Here is a 17,164-nt window from a genome sequence, read left to right as displayed (position 1 = left end):
TCACTGGTGGCCCAGTGGTTAAGAATCCACCTGTCAGTGTAGGAGATGTGGGTTCAGTTCCCGGTCTGGGAAGATTCCATACACTGTGGAGCAGCTAAGCCCAGTGGCCCAGTCACAATTACTGAGCCCACGTGCTGCAGCTACTGAAGCCTATACACCCTAGGCCCAGTGCTCTGCAACAAACACCCAGGGCAGCCATAAAGAAGTAAGTAAATATATTTAAAAATAAATAAACCACCTAGCCTCCCCTTGGGATAAATGAGTAGAAACAAGGCAGTTCTCTCAATCTGTAAGGCCTGAGCCGTGTCAGTATTTGTATTGGTGGAATCCTTTTGGGAAAACTAGTAGAGTAAATGAGACAGAAAAACCCACATGATAGCCATCCCCCAGCCCACCCAAGCTCTGGGACCTGCTGCTCTCCCTTCTGCTTGTAGAGTGCTCAGTGTATCTTGCCTGAGCAGGGTCCTGAGGGTGTCGATTTGCTCTTTGCTCATCTGCTCTGAGCAGGTGATGAGTCCGTGTTTCTGTAGCAGAAAGGGCTCTGGTCTAGGAGTTGAGCTATGCCATCTAGAATCCTGGGGACCTCTGCAAAGTCAGATGAGTCCTCTGACTTTCAGTTTTCTCATTTGAGGACATTGACACCAACACCTGCCATGTGGGGTGGTTGTGAGGATCAGAAGAGGTCATATGACAGCCCCAGGAATGCTTTAAATCACTGGAATAGTTCAGGCCAAACAAGGTGAGATGATACACTGGGAGGTGGGTAAGGAGGAGAAAGAATCCAATTCCTTCTTAGAGTTCTGTAATCTTAACTTTCTGACACGGAATCTGACTCTTGACTCTTCCTTACAAAGGTCAGTTGCCAACCTCTGGAGCCAGCCCAGCCTGTCTGCCCTTTCCAAGCTGGCTCTTTTGTGACAAGAGACAGCATCCACACAGCTGCCCCTCTGGGCTTATCTCCTCCAGTCAGAGCCCCTCAGTACAGGGACGTCAGTGGTAAGGCTCTGCAAGCAGTAGAATCACGCCTGGTGTGGACTTTGGCCAGAAGCAAGCTGAAGAGATAAATATTGGCAGGGCGGAGGTGATGTTTTTCCAGGGTGGTCAAGGGCTCCAGACCTTCGTCAGTGAGATGGCATTTTTATGGCTCCTTTTTTAAAGCCTGGACTTGGAGTTCAGGGCAGAACTGAACTGGGCTGGCTCCTCCCCTCCATGTAGACGCAGCAGAGCCCTCACTCTGCCTCTGCGTCCAAGGCCTGCTCCTTGTCCTCCTCCTTGTCCTGTGCAGCACCTTACAACATAGTGACAATGGCTGCTACAAGTACTGTGCATCCACCTCCTCTTAATCACCAGCAACCCTGGGACCAGAGTCCTGCTGTCACCCCCACGTTGCAGATGAAGAGGCCAAGGCAACAGGTAGTCACACAGGAGTGCAGAGCGGGGCTGGGACTTCAACAGGGCAGTGTGGCTCAAGCCTTTCTTGTAAGCTGATACATGATTCTGGTTCTGCAAGGTGCTCTCACTCATCCTGTGCGAGCTTGACGGCAAAACTCTGAGCAAAACAACACAGATATATTAGTGTTCCTAATGCTACGTGGGAAAGTAAAGCTCAGAAACTGTCTAAGTTCAGAATTCATGGTTTCAGCGACAAAGCTGGGGTAGTCACTGGAGATTTATCACCAGAGCCTGTGCCAGGACATTCTCCAGATGGCCAGAAACTTCTCCTCCTCTGCTCTCAAGGGGACCGGTACTACCCCCAGCCTCTGCCCCGGGCAGACCTGCCATCCAATTTCCACATGTTCCCACCCACCCTAGGAGCCAGAGGGTACACCTGAGCAAATCCTCATGATGCCAGACCAGGTGTGATGTGAAGTGAGTAACGGATGCTCCCTGGGTACTGGTCAGCCCTGTTCCGTCATGAAGGCGGAAAGACACTGGGCCCTTCGGAATTTGTCCTGCTTCCATGCAATTCAAGCTGATCGCTCCTCTCTTAAAACTCCCCACTGTGCTTTGCTCTTTTCATGCCTCTCTTGTGGGTCCTTCCCAACATCCATGTTTTCTTGTAGTTATTTGTGTCATTCCCCTACTCAACCATGCCCTTCCTGAGGACAGGACAGGGCCCCCCATCTCAGGATCCCTGGGCATCCGGCGTGGTGCAAAGTGCTAGGTGTGGGCTGCTCCAAGGGACCCACCTGCCCTGAGCTGTCCTGCATCATTTGGTCTTGATTTCCAGGTATGCCCGCTGGTGAACACTGTGAAAGATTGGAAGCTGAGGAGATCGTGTGCCAATGCAGCCCCCCAGAAAGGAGAGACGCATAGTATTTCCAGATCCTGGGGCCCCCACCTGCCTTCTTGTCTGTGCTTTCTTCCTTGTTTCCTAGGAAATAATCTAATAAACTCAGTCACCCCAAGCGATAGAATTTCAGGATTGAACAGGGCCTTGTACTGGAGCTGAACTGAGGCTGGGGAGGGGAGGCGACAGCCACTGTCCCCCACCTGAAGGCCACAGAACCCCTGCCCCATTCCATGCCAGAGAGGAAGGACCTCGCCCTGCCTTAAAACGTTTCCTCACCAGCCCAGCTACTCCCAAGCTTTGGGGTAGGTCGCAGCATCCAGAGCTGCTATTCATGCCCAGATCCTGGCTAAGAAGAGCCACCCCTGTCCCAGGGCTCCCTTCCTCCCCTCCCGGAACAGCTCTGGTTCCCAAAAACCTATGGTTTCCTGTACCGGGCCGACCCTGGGAGGGGAAAACTGATGGAAGGGCTCTCAACATAGTTTAATATTCTAGGAAGTTGTGTATTTATCTGAGATAATGATACAATTGTTACCGATCAATAGATTTTATTTACTAGAGAAATATTCCAAAACAGGATTGATGCAGGGGCAATTAAAGTAGTCTTTGGGGACTTCCCAGGCGGTGCAGTGGATAAGAATCTGCCTGCCAACACAGAGCATACAGGTTCAATCCTGGGTCTGGGAAGATCCCACATGCCACAGAGCAGTTAAGCCCATGAGCCGCAACTACTGAAGCCCACTCGCCCAGAGCCAGTGCTTTCAACAACAGAAACCATTGCACGGCAAACCCACAACAAAGAGCAGCCCTTGCTCTCCACAACTTGAGAAAGCCCTTGCAAAGCAATAAAGACCCAGGGCAGCCAAAAATTAAAGTTTTTAAAAGTGGTGTCTTGTATTTAAAAGCCTAGGAACCACTGACAGAATCTGTATGTCCCAAGTTATTTCGGGAAGTTATTTCCCTAAATGAAACTTGATGTCAGCAAGTCCTGATTCAGGTATATGGGTAGTGGGGGAGGATGTCCAGAAATCATCATTTCACACCTGGCCCAGGTGAGGGCAGTAGAACGGAGAGGGAAGTTGAGAAGCTCGAAGAAGCAGAGAACAGCCCTCTGAGCCCTGGCAACCTCAGTCAGTCCTAAAATTGGGTTTCTTACTCAGCCAACCACAGCAAGTAAAACAAACATTTGCCCAACATTGTCCCATGGGTCTAGGGCCTAAAAGTAATAACTAGAAAATAAACAAGGGGAACTACAGTTGCCCTTTGCATTGGCTTAATTATTCTATTTTTTTGGGCTCCAAAATCACTGCAGATGGTGACTGCAGCCATGAAATTAAAAGACGCTTGTTGCTTGGAAGAAAAGTTATGACCAACCTGCTGCTGCTGCTGCTAAGTCGTTTTAGTCGTATCCGACTGTGCGACCCCATAGACGGCAGCCCACCAGGCTCCCCCATCCCTGGGATTCTCCAGGCAAGAACACTGGAGTGGGTTGCCATTTCCTTCTCCAGTGCATGAAAGTGAAAAGTGAAAGTGAAGTCGCTCAGTCGTGTCTGACTCTTTGAGACCCCATGGACTGCAACCTACCAGGCTCCTCCATCCATGGGATTTTCTAGGCAAGAGTACTGGAGTGGGGTGCCATCGCCTTCTCCGATGACCAACCTAGACAGCATATTAAAAAGAAGAGACATTACTTTGCCAACAAAGGTCTGTCTAGGCAAAGCTTTGGTTTTTCCAGTAGTCATGTATGGATGTGAGAGTTGGACTATAAAGCTGAGCTCTGAAGTACTGATGCTTTTGAACTGTGGTGTTGAGTAAGACTCTTGAGAGTCCCTTGGACAACAAGAAGATCAAACCAGTCAATCCTAAAGGAAATCAGTCCTGAATATTCATTGGAAGAACTGATGCTGAAGCTGAAACTCCAATACTTTGGCCATGTGATGGGAAGAGCTGACTCATTAGAAAAGACCCTGATGCTGAGAAAGATTGAAGGCAGGAGGAGAAGGGGACAACAGAGGATGAGATGATTGGATGGCATCACTGAATCAATGGACATGAGTTTAAGCAAGCTCTAGGAATTGGTCGTGGACAGGGAAGCCTGGCGTTCTGCCATGGGTTGGCAAAGAGCTGGATACAACTGAGCGATTGAACTGAACGGAACTCAAGCTGATTGTTCTATATCTGCTCTTTCAACTGCTTTTGTTAAAATGATGCACACACGGGGGCTTCCCAGGTGGCCCAGTGGTAAAGACTCTACCTGCCAATGCAGGAGACATGGGTTCAGTCCCTGATCTGGGATGATCCAACAGGCTGCGGAGTCACCTGGGCATGTCCAACTCTTTGTAACCCCACGTGTTACTGAGTCCAAGCTCGCTGTGCTTGCTATATGACAGGCCAATGAATCTGAGAGACAAGGTGTTGAGGCAAGGAAAGGACTTTAGTTGGAAAGCCAGCTGACTGAGAAGACAGTAGGGTAGTGCCTCAAAATAGCCATCTTGTCAGGATCTGGTTGCCAAGTTCTTTTGTAGAGTCAGAGGGAAAGAAACAATGAGGAGCTAGAGTCAGAAGGCAGCATAGAGAGGGAGAGGCGGTGGGAGCGTAAAGAGAAAGGGTATTCAGTCTTGCAAAACATTTCCAAGGGAAGGGTCAGCCTTTGGAAAGGAGTGTTCATCTCTTCTGTTCACAGGTGGGCAGGGACAAACTCTCTCTTTTTGAGCTGAACAAAGGTACTTTAGTTTACAATCAAGCAGAGAGGCACGGTCCTCTGAGGCAAGCTATTAAGTATGATTATAATAACAAAAGCAACAAAAAGCAAGTCAAAGAGTTTCCAACATGGAGTCAGAGTTGGCTTCATCTCTGTAACATATGGACTGTAGCCCTCCAGGCTCCCCTGTCCAAGGGATTATCTTGGCAAGAATTCTGGAGTGGGTTGTCATTTCCTCCTCCAGGGGATCGTCCCCACCCAGGGAATGAACCCTCATCTCCTGCGGCTCCTGCATTCAGGCGGATTCTTTACCACTGAGCCATCTGGGAAGTCCAACTAAGCCCAGGTGGAGTAGCGTCCACTTGCCACAACTAGAGAAAAACCCATGCAGCAACAAAGACCCAGTACCACCCAAAACAGTTATTCTTAAAAGTGATACATACACAGAGTAAAAATAATCCAAACAAGACTAAAAAGTATGAGAATCATCTGAAATCCCACCACCTGTAAGTGAAAACTTCCAACTCTTTGATGACCACCCTCCATAAACACACACATGTGTTCATGTATGGTTAGATGTGATCGTGCCGCCCCATGAGCTAGCGTGCTGTGTGTTACAGGAGTCCTTGTTACTCTTCGAGAGGACATTGTTACTACTCACATGTAAAACAAGAAATAAATAATCCTGCTGACAGTTTACACGCTTGCACTTCTTTGTACTAGAAAGCAATTGTACCTCCTTGATGCCACGGAAACTTGAGGCTGGGAGGAGACCTCCGAGGAGTCCAGAGCCCTTCTCTGGACTAATCACTCCTCGTCATTAAGCTGTAAAGTGTAGTACTATACAGCTTGGTAAGCACCTTTACGTTACTTTGTTATCACAAAATGAGGTGATGAGAAGTGAGACCGGTAATCACAGTGCGATGAGAGTGTGTTAAGAGTCAGGACTCTGTGTATGCAAGGCACTAACAACAGTCACAGCGGTGTTTACTGAGAAGCTCTGTGCCAGGCTCTGTGCAAGGTCCTCACATGGTCTCATTATCCCCATCTAGAGAGAATTCGCCTGAGGATCAGAGAAGTCACATGTCCACAGCAGACCCTGGCGGGATTCTAGTCCAGACGTGCCTGGCTCGAGCCTCCCCTTGGGCAGCGTTTGACAAAACTCTGACCTCGGTGTCATCTCCTCTTCACGAAGGAGGGAACCAAGGCTGGGGTGAGCCACTTGCCTCAAATCCCAGGGCCAGGATTCTAGCCATTTGCTCTAAGCTGCTGCCTCCCTGATGGGATCAGTCCCTTTCCTGGGCAGAAGAGGTCTTCTCTCAAGTCTCTGGAGAAGGGGTTCTTATCAAGATCTTTCAGGGACTTCCCTGGTGGTCCAGTGGTTAGGGCTCTGCAGTGGTCGGGGAACTAAGATTCTACAATCCAAGTGGTACAACCAAAAAAACCCAAAAAACCTTTAAAAACTCCTTACTGCTGCATTGAAACCTCTGTCCCTTCTTCAGAGGGAGCAAAGGTCGGCCTCGTGCAGAGAGGCAGGGAGACTGGACTCGCCACCACGCTCAGGCAGCAGTCTTGATCAGAGAGCAGGCCCAACCCATCCCTCTGTGGTGACTTTCCTGTGCTTTCAGAGCAGGGCACAGATGTCTATCTCCTCCGCTCCTTTCAGAGAGGAGAGAGAGCGAGAGCATTTATTCTCGGGGATATGAAACTACAAATGATGAGACAAAGTGTATTGAGATGCAGGGCTGGGCGGGTGGAAGGCTCATACAAGGAATTAAATTGCATCTTTTTGGCGTGTAGGCAAAGGGTTGGTTTGTGGAGGGAATTGGGCAATCAAAATTAGTGTTTTCGTCTTTAAAGACAACAATTTTTATTTATAAAGCATTCCTTGCTGGCATGAGCTCAAAGCACTTACTGAATGCTGGCTAATTACCCCTCCCAACAAACAATCTGGCAGTTAGGGAAAGAGATAATTATCTGAGTTTACAGGTGGGGAGATGGAACCACAACAGAAACCATCCCCAGAGACCTGAGACCAGAAGGTGAGCCTCCGCATGGCACCTTGCTGAGAAGGGACAGCCCACTCCCTGGCCAGCACTCGTGTGGAAACTACAGCTCCCGGCAGACACCGAGAGGGGACGGCCGTGCCCCTGGTGCCCGTTCCAGATCCCCAAATATGGAGAAGGACTGGGTTGGGGAGGAGGAACCAAATGTTCCCCCTTGAGAGAGGGAGAGAGGGGGAGGATGAGGTAACTTTGGAATATTTAACTCCATCACCTAATCGTCTGCCTGGGCTTGAAACACAGCAGGCAAAGCCATGGCCTCGGTAAATCCCTCCAGATCTCCCCATAGCTCAGCAGAGTCCTGTTTCCTCCTACAATTAGGTGCGCGCTGTTCTAGGAGGTCAGAACCCCTTCTCTGAGTCCAGTCAGCTTGGGAGGCGATGCTGGCAGCACTGGGAAAGGAATCTGAGTGGAGGAAGCTCTGCTGCCCCGGAGTGACATTCCAGGGACTGGGCTGACCGCCTGAGTCCAAGATGAGCCGGGAGGAGGAGGGTTACTCCTTTCCTGCCCCAGAGGCAGTCGAGCCTGCCTGGTGGGAAAGGCATGAAAGGACTCTTTCCCGTTCTGTCCACAAACATTTCTAAAAGCAAGCCCGCAGGAGGACTTGGGCTGGACACTGGGCAGGATGCTACGATGGGGGAGGGCAGCCACACGAGGGGATGGTGCCAGGCAGCGTATTATTTACTGCTGGGTTACATCCAGTACTGTCACCCACCACCCGCCACGTGCCAGGCACTCGGAATCTGATGGGGAGGACCGCAAAAGCAAAGCCTCTGCTCTTGCAGATTTACGTTCTGGGAGCTCTGGTTGTCTGGGGGACAAGTCCTCTGAGCAGAGGGAACAGCAGGTGCAGGGTCTTGAGATGGACTTGGTGAGGCTGAAAGGGACCAGGTGAAGGCAAGAGCAGGAAGAAACAAGTCCAAGAACCAGGCCAGGTCGAGTCACGCCTGAAGAGCTAAGGATGAGAAGCATGCACTTCATTCCAGTCCTAACAGAGCTGTTGTTTTTGAGCAGTGGTTTGATGTCATGTGATGTAAAGAGCCAGATGAGGGAACAGACTTCCAAAAGAGTTTGGGGAGGCGAGGAGAGGTGTCCCTGAGTTGGGTGACAGGGAAGAATTCCGGGCAGAGGAGGGAGCTGAGTGTCAGTGGGCAAATGGGAGAACTCTCAGTTGCTGGCAAACTGATGTGCTCGGATCATCACCCTGTCACAGGTATGGTCATGGTGAGGTTGTAGGGAAGGAGACTTCCGGTCTCCATGTCCCAAGGTTCTGGAGCTCAGTGATGTGGAGTCTATCCACAAGGTTTGAAACTGTGTAACCCACAGTTACGGGGGACTTGAACCCAGGATCTTTTAACTGAGGTTGCACCTGGTCTTGGGACTTAAGGAAGCTCAGGTTCTTGATGTCTTACCATGGAAAGAATTTAGTAAGAGACAAGCTGCTAGGTAAGAAGTGGATTATTTAGAGAGAAACACACTCCACAGAGTGTGGGCCATCTCAGAAAGCAAGAGCAGCGCCCGGGTACATAGGTTTCATAAAAGTGAAGTGAAGTGAAATCGCTTAGTCGTGTCCGACTCTTTGAGACCCCATGGACAGTAGCCTGCACCAGGCTCCTCCATCCATAGGATTTTCTAGGCAAGAGTACTGAAGTGGGTTGCCATTTCCTTCTCCATAGGTTTCATAGGGCTGGGTAATTTCATATGCTAATGGGTGGGAGGGGTATTCAGCTCTTTTGGGCAAGGGGAGGGGATTCCAGGAATTGGGCCATGGGCCCACTTGCTGACGTTTTACGGTTGGTCTGGGAACTGTCATGGCGCCCCTTGCTGATATATTAAGATGAACTTACTCTGAGGCTCAAGGTCTAGTGGAATTCTCATCCAGCATCTTGGGCCTCATTGGTTCTGTCCATTTCCGTCATGTCCTGTGGCTGTGTCATTCTTCCAAAGGTTGTTCCCTGCCCGTTTTCCTCCCGTGTCAGCTTCAGAGTCCAGTCCAGGACATGGTCTCCTCCAGGGACCAGCATCTTCCTCTAAAAGGCTCTTTGCTTTGAAGGCTTTTGAGTCCCACGTTGAAACTGAGGTGACTCCCGAGAGCACTCTTTACACCTGAAAGGCACCCCCATCGAATGACACAAACCGCAGGGGGACGGTGCCCTCAGGGCCGTGCCCAGCAGAGGGGCTGGTCCAAGTTCCGGAGGAGAGAGCGTGGGAAAGTCAATACATGGTGCTTAGGGGCTTCTTGTACCTCTAACACCACAGCCTGTGAGCGGCTGCAGAGAAAGCAGAGGAAAGGGTGTGCAGGATGTGAGAGAGGTGGGGTGGAGGATGGAAGAGAGAGGGGCTGAAAGAGGAGGCCAGAGAGAAGTGTGAGAAGGGAGGAGAGCACGAGAGTGGGGAGCGGGGGTGGGGGTCTGCTGTGGTCCCAGGAGCTGGGACCGCCCTCCTCCTTATGGACCTGGTGCAGCGTTGCAGGTCTATGGGCCTCAGGATGGCAGCTGGCTGTGAGCCACACTCTGCCCCAGGGGGCTCATGAAGACCCTGCCCCCAAGACAGTCAGTCGGCCCAACCACCAGTTTCTGGAAAGCAGGACAAGCTGTACACCTACAGTGAGCACCTCAGAGGAGACTCATCCCAACCGTTCCCTTTCTACTGGAGTCTGAGGGAACCCTGGTAGATCAGGATGTGCTCAAAGCATGTGGCAGTCCCAGCCAGCCCGTGGCAGCAGGCAGCAGGGCGCCTGTCCGATCAGGGGCAGCAGGATGTCCAGCAGCTTCCCTAGGGAGGAATGTCGGATCATTTTATTCAAAGATAGGATGAAGCGGTCATACAGAAGTTGCTCACCTGCTGGGATGTGGGAGACCCGGCAGGTCCATCGTGAGCGTGGATCCCAGCCACATCTCCTCCAGCCTGTCCCCTGCCTCCCAGCCACATGGTCATTGCGCGTGGATCAGGGCTGCCCCTTATTTCCTGCCCTGAGTGCAGCCTGCATCCAGGTTGAGCCAATCTGCAGGCCCTGCCCCGCCCAGCGGATGCCAACTGTCAAGAAGAGTGAAGAAATCCTGACTTCAGTGTGGTGGTCTCAGTATATGGTAAGAAGCCTTGACCTTCTCCAGGGGACCCCAACCTCTGGAATCTAATGCCTGACGATCTGAGGTGAAGCTTGTGTAATAATAGTAGAAATAAAGTGCACAATGCATGTAATGCACTTAAACCTTCCCCCGTCCCCCCACCTCCACTCTGTTCAGGGAAAAATTGTCTTCCAGGAAACCAGTGCTTGGTGTCAGAAAGGTTGAGGACCTCTGCGTCCAAGCTGTCTGAGTGGAGAAGCTCTGCCCTCTGCCGCACGATGGCCCAGCTGCCTCTGAACTGGAGCTCTGGGACCAGGTGCAGCAATGTTGGGGCCTTCGGTCCCTGGACACACGGACCTCACTGGAGACTCCTGACTGCCAGGTGGGTCCATCCCCTCTGCCGGAAGCAGCCTGCCACCACCTGTGGGACCCCGCCCTGCCCACCTCCTCAGCCTCAGCTCTCACAGCCAGCGCCAAGACGGCTTCCTGAACAACCCTGCTCTCACCAACCTGGGCCTTGAGCAGCTATCCCCTCTTCTTGCGGGCCCTTTCTTTCTCCTGGACAGGCTCACCCCCGGGGTTCAGCACAGTTGTCACCTCCTCGGGGAAGAGTTCCCTGAATCCCTCTACCTCCCCAACCCCAGCCTCACGTAGATTCAGCAGACTTGCCTGTACTGTATTGGACTGACTTGCCTGTACTGTATCAGACTGACAAGCCATCTGTTCACTTCTGTGAGTCCCCCACAGAAACAATTAACTCCAGGGTAGAGAGCCAGGTTGGTTTTTTCCTTTCTGTATTTCCAACTCCAAAGCCAGTGAGGTGGTCGTGTTTGTTAAATGAATTAGTGGCCGTGGTCCATTGGCCTAATGAGTGAGGTCAAATAAAGAACTAAGGAAGAGGACTTCCGTGGTGGTCCAGTGGCTGGGATTCTGCTCCCAATGTGGGGCCCGGGTTCGATCTCTGGTCAGGGAACCGGATAAGATACCACATGCCGCCATTAAGACCTGGCACAGCCAAATAAGTACTTTTTAAAAAAGAAGTAAGGCAGGATCTCCGTTTTCTAGGCCAACTAACACTTCACCTTCTGGAAACTTGACTTCACCCACACTCTCAGGGCTCCCTCTGCCTTCCCCGGCCCCACCCAGTCGTCACCCCCACGTCTTGCCACTCTCTACCCTGAGGCTCCCCTTCCGGGCCTGTTTGGCTGAGAAAATACTAGTGACCTTCCGGATTACCAAAAAGAGGGCACCTGTGTCCATGGATGTTGGCCTTCCTTTTCCCTTCTCCCAGGTGAGGAGAGTGTTGACGGCTGGCACCGCATGTCTGTTGGACATGGCAAATCATGTCCGTTGGGCCTTGTCCGTGTCCACCCCAGATCCCCCTGAACCAAGGAGGGGCTACAAAACCTCAGAGATGGTCTAGGGGCGAGAAATAAACCCTGTTTGAGAAATAAGATTTGTGCAAGCAAAGCACAGGGGTTGAGAAGATCAGCATTTAGAGGGAGCGGGGGAACTCGGGCCAGTCCTGCCCTGAAGAGCTCTTGCAGGCAGGGTGGGGGGTGGTCAAAGAAGTTAGCTTCCACACAAGCGCCTCCTTGATGTGCTCAAGGTTTTCATAGACTTTCACAGCAGGAGTGTCTGTGTGGGGTCAGGGTTAGGGGTGAGTGCAAGACCCTGGGAAGCCCTTCCTGCCCTGGAATTCCACCCTCAGGGCTGGCTGTGGGCTTCCTGGGATCCAAGTTCCATTCATTGGAGCTATTTTTGGTCTGTGCGGTCAGTTGGCCAGTCTGAGGAGGCTGGGGCAGCTCCCTCTGAAGGAGGTGAGTCACTGGGACAGGATGCCCTGAGGCATACTGCGAGCCCCCAGGATCCCAGAACAAGGGCCCCCAGTGTTCTGGCTGCCCTGGGTTCAGAGGTAACCTCTGCAGGGCCTTCAGCAGAGAGCGGGCAGGGAGGACCCACAGATGAAACGGCAGAGGCTATGAACTCCTTCTCCCCTTCCTGAGGCCAGACCATGACCCAAGCTTAACCGCGTCAGCCATCCTACTGATTGCTTATTGGTGTCCCATTTGACTGAGGCCCAGAAAGTTTAAGAAACTTGCCTGAGGTTGCCAGATAGCATGTGCCAGAGTCAAAATTCAAACTGTAAACATTGACACCAAAGCTTCTGCACCACGCACTCCATGTCTGGGAGCCCCTCCCAGAGGGACGGAGCCAGTGACCCCGGGGAAGGCAGGGGACGGATGGGGGAGGACCGAGGTCTCAGTGCCCAGCAGTCACACTGTGTGGCATCCAGAGGCCTCTGAGCACCCTCACACAAAGCCCAGTTGTCCTTTCTTCCAACCCCATCCCAGGGTCGGGTCATCTACAGGTCATCCCACAGGGCCAGCACTCAGAAGCCTGGCAAGAGGAGAGTCTGGACTGGAGAGGTGACCCAAGGTGGTGGACAGAGCCCCAGTCTGGGTCAGGGTGTTCAGATTCTTCCTCTGGTTGATGTAGGACAAGTCACTCACCTTCTGATCTTTAGCTCCTTTATCAAGGAAAGGGACTGGGGTGGGAGAGAGGAATTAGGATAAGTGAATGCCCACTGGGCTGACCTCACTAAGTTACAAAGAGGAAATGGAATCACTGATGTAATAGAACCTTGAATAAATAAGGCACCATATATAGTCATGTTATAAAAGTCCCAAGTTCTTATCTAGTTGACTCTCCAGCTCAGAGTGTTTTGTAGCTATTTTTTGGTGCTCAACGGTTCAGCCCAAGTCCTGAGGCGTCCTGGTTTCTCTGTGACTCTCACTGGCCCAATCACCCAAGATCATCAAACCCTTGACTGGTTCTATACTGACATGGACAACCTCAGTTCCACTTCCTGAAAAGTGAAAGAGCCCAGCTTTTTCTCATCGCCAGACCTTTGCAGAGTCCATGTCCTCAACTTGGAGTCCTTGGTCTGGTCACACCGCCCTCCCCCACCCCGCCCCCGCCGCACATCCTCAGGGCACACTCAGAGGCAACTGCGTCTTGTTCACATGGCATCTTCATAGCTGATGGCACACAGTGGTGCTCAGTGAACCTCAGGGATACATGAACTTCCCTCTGATTTCTCTCCCATCCCATTGACGTTTTCATTGCTATGGAGACGGTGATCTTTCTGATCTCATCCTTTGGGAACTTAATAGAGATTAGCTAATTAATAAGGCGGGAGGGGTGAAGCTCTCCTGGCACTTAGTGTAGAACAGGAATGGCGGGGAGACTGGGGTGGAACCCGGGGGCCTTCTCTGAGCATCGCCATAGCCAGCTGCCGCAGCCCTACCCAAATATACCATGGAAGGCCTGACCTTTGATGTCCGTTGCTCTGGGACACTCCTCTCTTCTCTTGGCAGGCACTCCCCGGCATCCATCCTAGAGGCTGACCCCTGTCTCCCCTGGAGATGCTCCCTCAGGGGACCCTTCCTGCAGCTGTGCAACAGCTGCACCTCTGGAAGCCCTGCAGGGCCCAGAGGCCACAGTCACCTGCTGTCAAAGTCCCGCCTTCCCGATCCCAGATGAGATGGGCGGGGTGGGGTGTGAAGAGGGGCAGTTTACTCCACCAGCACCCTCTCCCAGGGGATAGAAAAGTGGAGTGGAATGGCCACTGGCTGTGAATAAACCAGAGCAAAAACCCATGCCAGCTGGCAACCATTGGAAGAAAAGCAGCAAATTCATGAATTACCCTATTTACACCAGAAATAAACTAATAGTTGGGACTTTTGCTGGATGGATTGTGCCGGAAATAAAGGCCAATCATGAAGACAAATGGGTGAAGCTGGTTTCCTCCTGGCCTCCGGCGTTGGCGGCTCTGGCACTGAGCTCCTAGTGCTCCCTCCACGGAGCCGTGCTGGCGTCAGCATCAGACAGACCAACTGTTCACAGACCCGGGATCACAGCTGGTTAGCGTGTCACGAGACTGACTTGGAGCATTGTGACTAGAATCTTTATATTTAAGAAACAGAATAGAAACAAAATATCAGTATTTCACATGTAGGAAGGGTAGTTTGGGGGTAAAATGTTTATTAGTCTGTGTATTATTATAAATGATATATGCTAAAAATATAACATTTCAGTAACATAATACACACGTGTTCTAGGTCATGACACCAAATAAACTTTTTATTATGGACCATGGGGACTTCCCTGGTGGCCCAGTGGTTAAGACTTTACCTTTCAGCGCAGATGGTATGGGTTCAACCCTTGGTCAGGAACTAAGATTCCACATGATACATGGTGAAAAAAACCCCAACAAAACAACCATAACATAAAACAGAAGCAATATTGCATTATGGATCATGATTGAAAATTTCCAAGAGATAAGAGTATATTCAAAGGAATGCTATTCAGCCTTAAAAGGAAAGGAAAGTGTGAGGCAGGCTACAGCGTGGATGGACTTGGAGGACATCGTGCTCAGTGAAATGAGCCAGTGACAAAGGGCAGACACCGTGCGACTCCACTTATGTGAGGAGCTGAAATGGTCACATTCAGACAGGCTGAAGGCAGAGAGGTGGTCACCAGGGTCCCTGTGGGGGCGGGGGCTGGGGAGTCTGTGTTCAGTGGGGACACAGTTTCAGTTCTGAAGATGAGGCATCCCGTCGACAGCCACGGCCACGAGGGCAACAGCATACTCAGGGTTCTCAGTACACCTCCAATGACGACGCGGGCAGATATTAGGTTTTGTGTGTTTCGTCTTTTTTAAGATGCTGTAGGGGAAAAGCCCCTGATGCTGGGTAAGATTGCAGGCAGGAGGAAAAGGGAATGACAGAGGATGAGATGGTTGGATGGCATCACTGACTCAATGGAGATGAGTTTGAGTAAACTCCAGGAGTTGGTGATAGACAGGGAGGCTTGGCGTGCTGTGGTCCATGGGGTCGCGAAGAGTTGGACACGACCGAGCGACTGAACTGAACTGAATCGAGGGGAAGCCTCCTGGGTTGTCGCTGTTGGAGGCTGTCACCCCACTCTCTTTCAGCTCCCTTTCTCAAGGGCCATCCCCAGGAACTGGTCACCACTGTTGCGCCTCCGCCTCTGGCTTTCTGTTCTCTGATTCCTGCTGCGCCGACGCCCCCACCTCTTCGCATTGCCCCTGGCCCCCAGCTCTTTCCTTCTGCGCGGCTGCACCACCTCTGTCCTGGGAGCCCTGCCCCCTCCACACTCCCCTCGGCTGCACCTGGAGTGAAGTGTCCGCGTTTCTTTTGAAGCCCCCAGTGGCCTCTGTTCCTCTAGAGGGGAAGCCCTTAGCCAGGCAGACTAGCCCGCTGGACGTGGCTTGTGGCTACCTTCACCCCCTGCAACTGTCCTTTAAGTGTACTTGCAGTTCCCCAAATTCACCCAGCTTTCATCTGCTCTGAGTCTTGGCCTGGGTCTCCCCCTCCTCACTCTTGTATGTGGGCCTAACTCCTATTGCCCAAGCCTGGACTGGCACCCAGCCCCTCTGGGACGTGTCCCTCCCTCTGCCCTCTGGGGAGATCCTGGGCACCGTTGGCCTGATGAGAGCTCTCGCCATGCTGCACCCCCACTCCACCTCCTGCCTGTACCCTGTTGTGTCCCATCACTAACTGCCCCCCAGCAGGCACTCTTTGAGCTGAGGGGTGATGGGGTAGACAGATAGGAGGACGTTCGAATGGATGGATTTCACAGGTTTTGAGATTCAAACCTGGAAATCAGTATCAGTCAACACTGACAGCTGGAAATACCTTTGATCAAGGCCTAATGAACAGTTTATCCAAATTAATAACAGTTGCTATATTTGTGTAGCATTGAACATTCTTTAGAACACTGTCATTTTTTCTCTTGACACTCTTAACAACTTAAGTAAGAAGGAAGGCCTTTGTCATCACATGTGACCCTGTGAGGAGGCTGTGGGTTATCTGAGGTCAGCAGGTCAGTAAACGACAGAGTCTAGGACAGGACTCACATTCCTCCCACTCATTCATCAGGATGCCTTAACCATCAGAAATGAAAATAGTCAGAGTAACTGGCCCTAAAATCAGGACATTTCAGAAAACAGGGAGGGTACATTTTCTGGCTTCCACAGGATCTTACTAAGGTCCTAATCCACATGTACTTAGTAATCACAGTCCAGCTCCACTCTCGAAACCATTCCTGCTGTGTCTTGCCTTTCCTACATTTACAGAAAAAGAAACAAAACCAAGCCCTCTAAGGACCAATGTCTAACGATGTACGTGGCTTTTCCCCTTGTATTCACTCTACATCTCTGCTTTGCGAAATCAAGCCTGGTTTCTTATATTTGATCCTCAGCAGTGAGAATGTTATTTATACCCCATCTATATCCAAAACCTCGTCCAAGGTAAGGAGCAATGGCTACGCTTTGCTGGAGCAGCCGTGAAGAGATACCCAAGGCCCAAGGTAAGAGAAACCCAAGTAAGACGGTAGGTGTTGCAAGAGAGCATCAGAGGGCAAACACACTGAAACCATACTCACAGAAAACTAGTCAATCTAATCACACTAGGACCACAGCCTTGTCTAACTCAATGAAACTAAGCCATGCCCGTGGGGCAACCCAAGATGGGCAGGTCATGGTGGAGAGATTTGACAGAATGTGGTCCACTGGAGAAGGGAATGGCAAACCACTTCAGTAGTCTTGCCTTGAGAACCCCATGAACAGTATGAACAGGCGAAATGATAGGATACTGAAAGAAAAACTCCCCAGGTCAGTAGGTGCCCAATATGCTACTGGAGATCAGTGGAGAAATAACTCCAGAAAGAATGAAGGGATGGAGCCAAAGCAAAAATAATACCCAGCTGTGGATGTGACTGGTGATAGAAGCAAGGTCCGATGCTGTAAAGAGCAATATTTCATAGGAACCTGGAATGTCAGGTCCATGAATCAAGGCAAATTGGAAGTGGTCAAACAAGAGATGGCAAGAGTGAATGTCGACATTCTAGGAATCAGCGAACTGAAATGGACTGGAATGGGTGAATTTAACTCAGATGACCATTATATCTACTACTGCGGGCAGGAATCCCTCAAAAGAAATGGAGTGGCCATCAT

At 51.2% G+C, this 17,164-nt stretch overlaps 1 long non-coding RNA gene across 1 annotated transcript; it reads right to left on the bottom strand.

Annotated features, from left to right (window-relative positions):
* Positions 1–301: 301 nt before the first annotated feature.
* On the bottom strand, positions 302–12,797 carry LOC132345352 (uncharacterized). Its single transcript, XR_009494670.1, has 4 exons — positions 12,636–12,797; positions 9,896–10,090; positions 8,902–9,160; positions 302–1,547 (listed from the first exon to the last, which is right to left on the bottom strand). It is a non-coding gene; the product is annotated as an uncharacterized lncRNA (long non-coding RNA).
* Between the last annotated feature and the right edge of the window lie 4,367 nt (positions 12,798–17,164).

This window comes from Bos taurus, chromosome 5, assembly GCF_002263795.3.
Source record: "Bos taurus isolate L1 Dominette 01449 registration number 42190680 breed Hereford chromosome 5, ARS-UCD2.0, whole genome shotgun sequence".
Classification (NCBI taxonomy): Eukaryota; Metazoa; Chordata; class Mammalia; order Artiodactyla; family Bovidae; genus Bos; species Bos taurus.
This window is presented reverse-complemented; position numbering and strand designations above follow the sequence as displayed.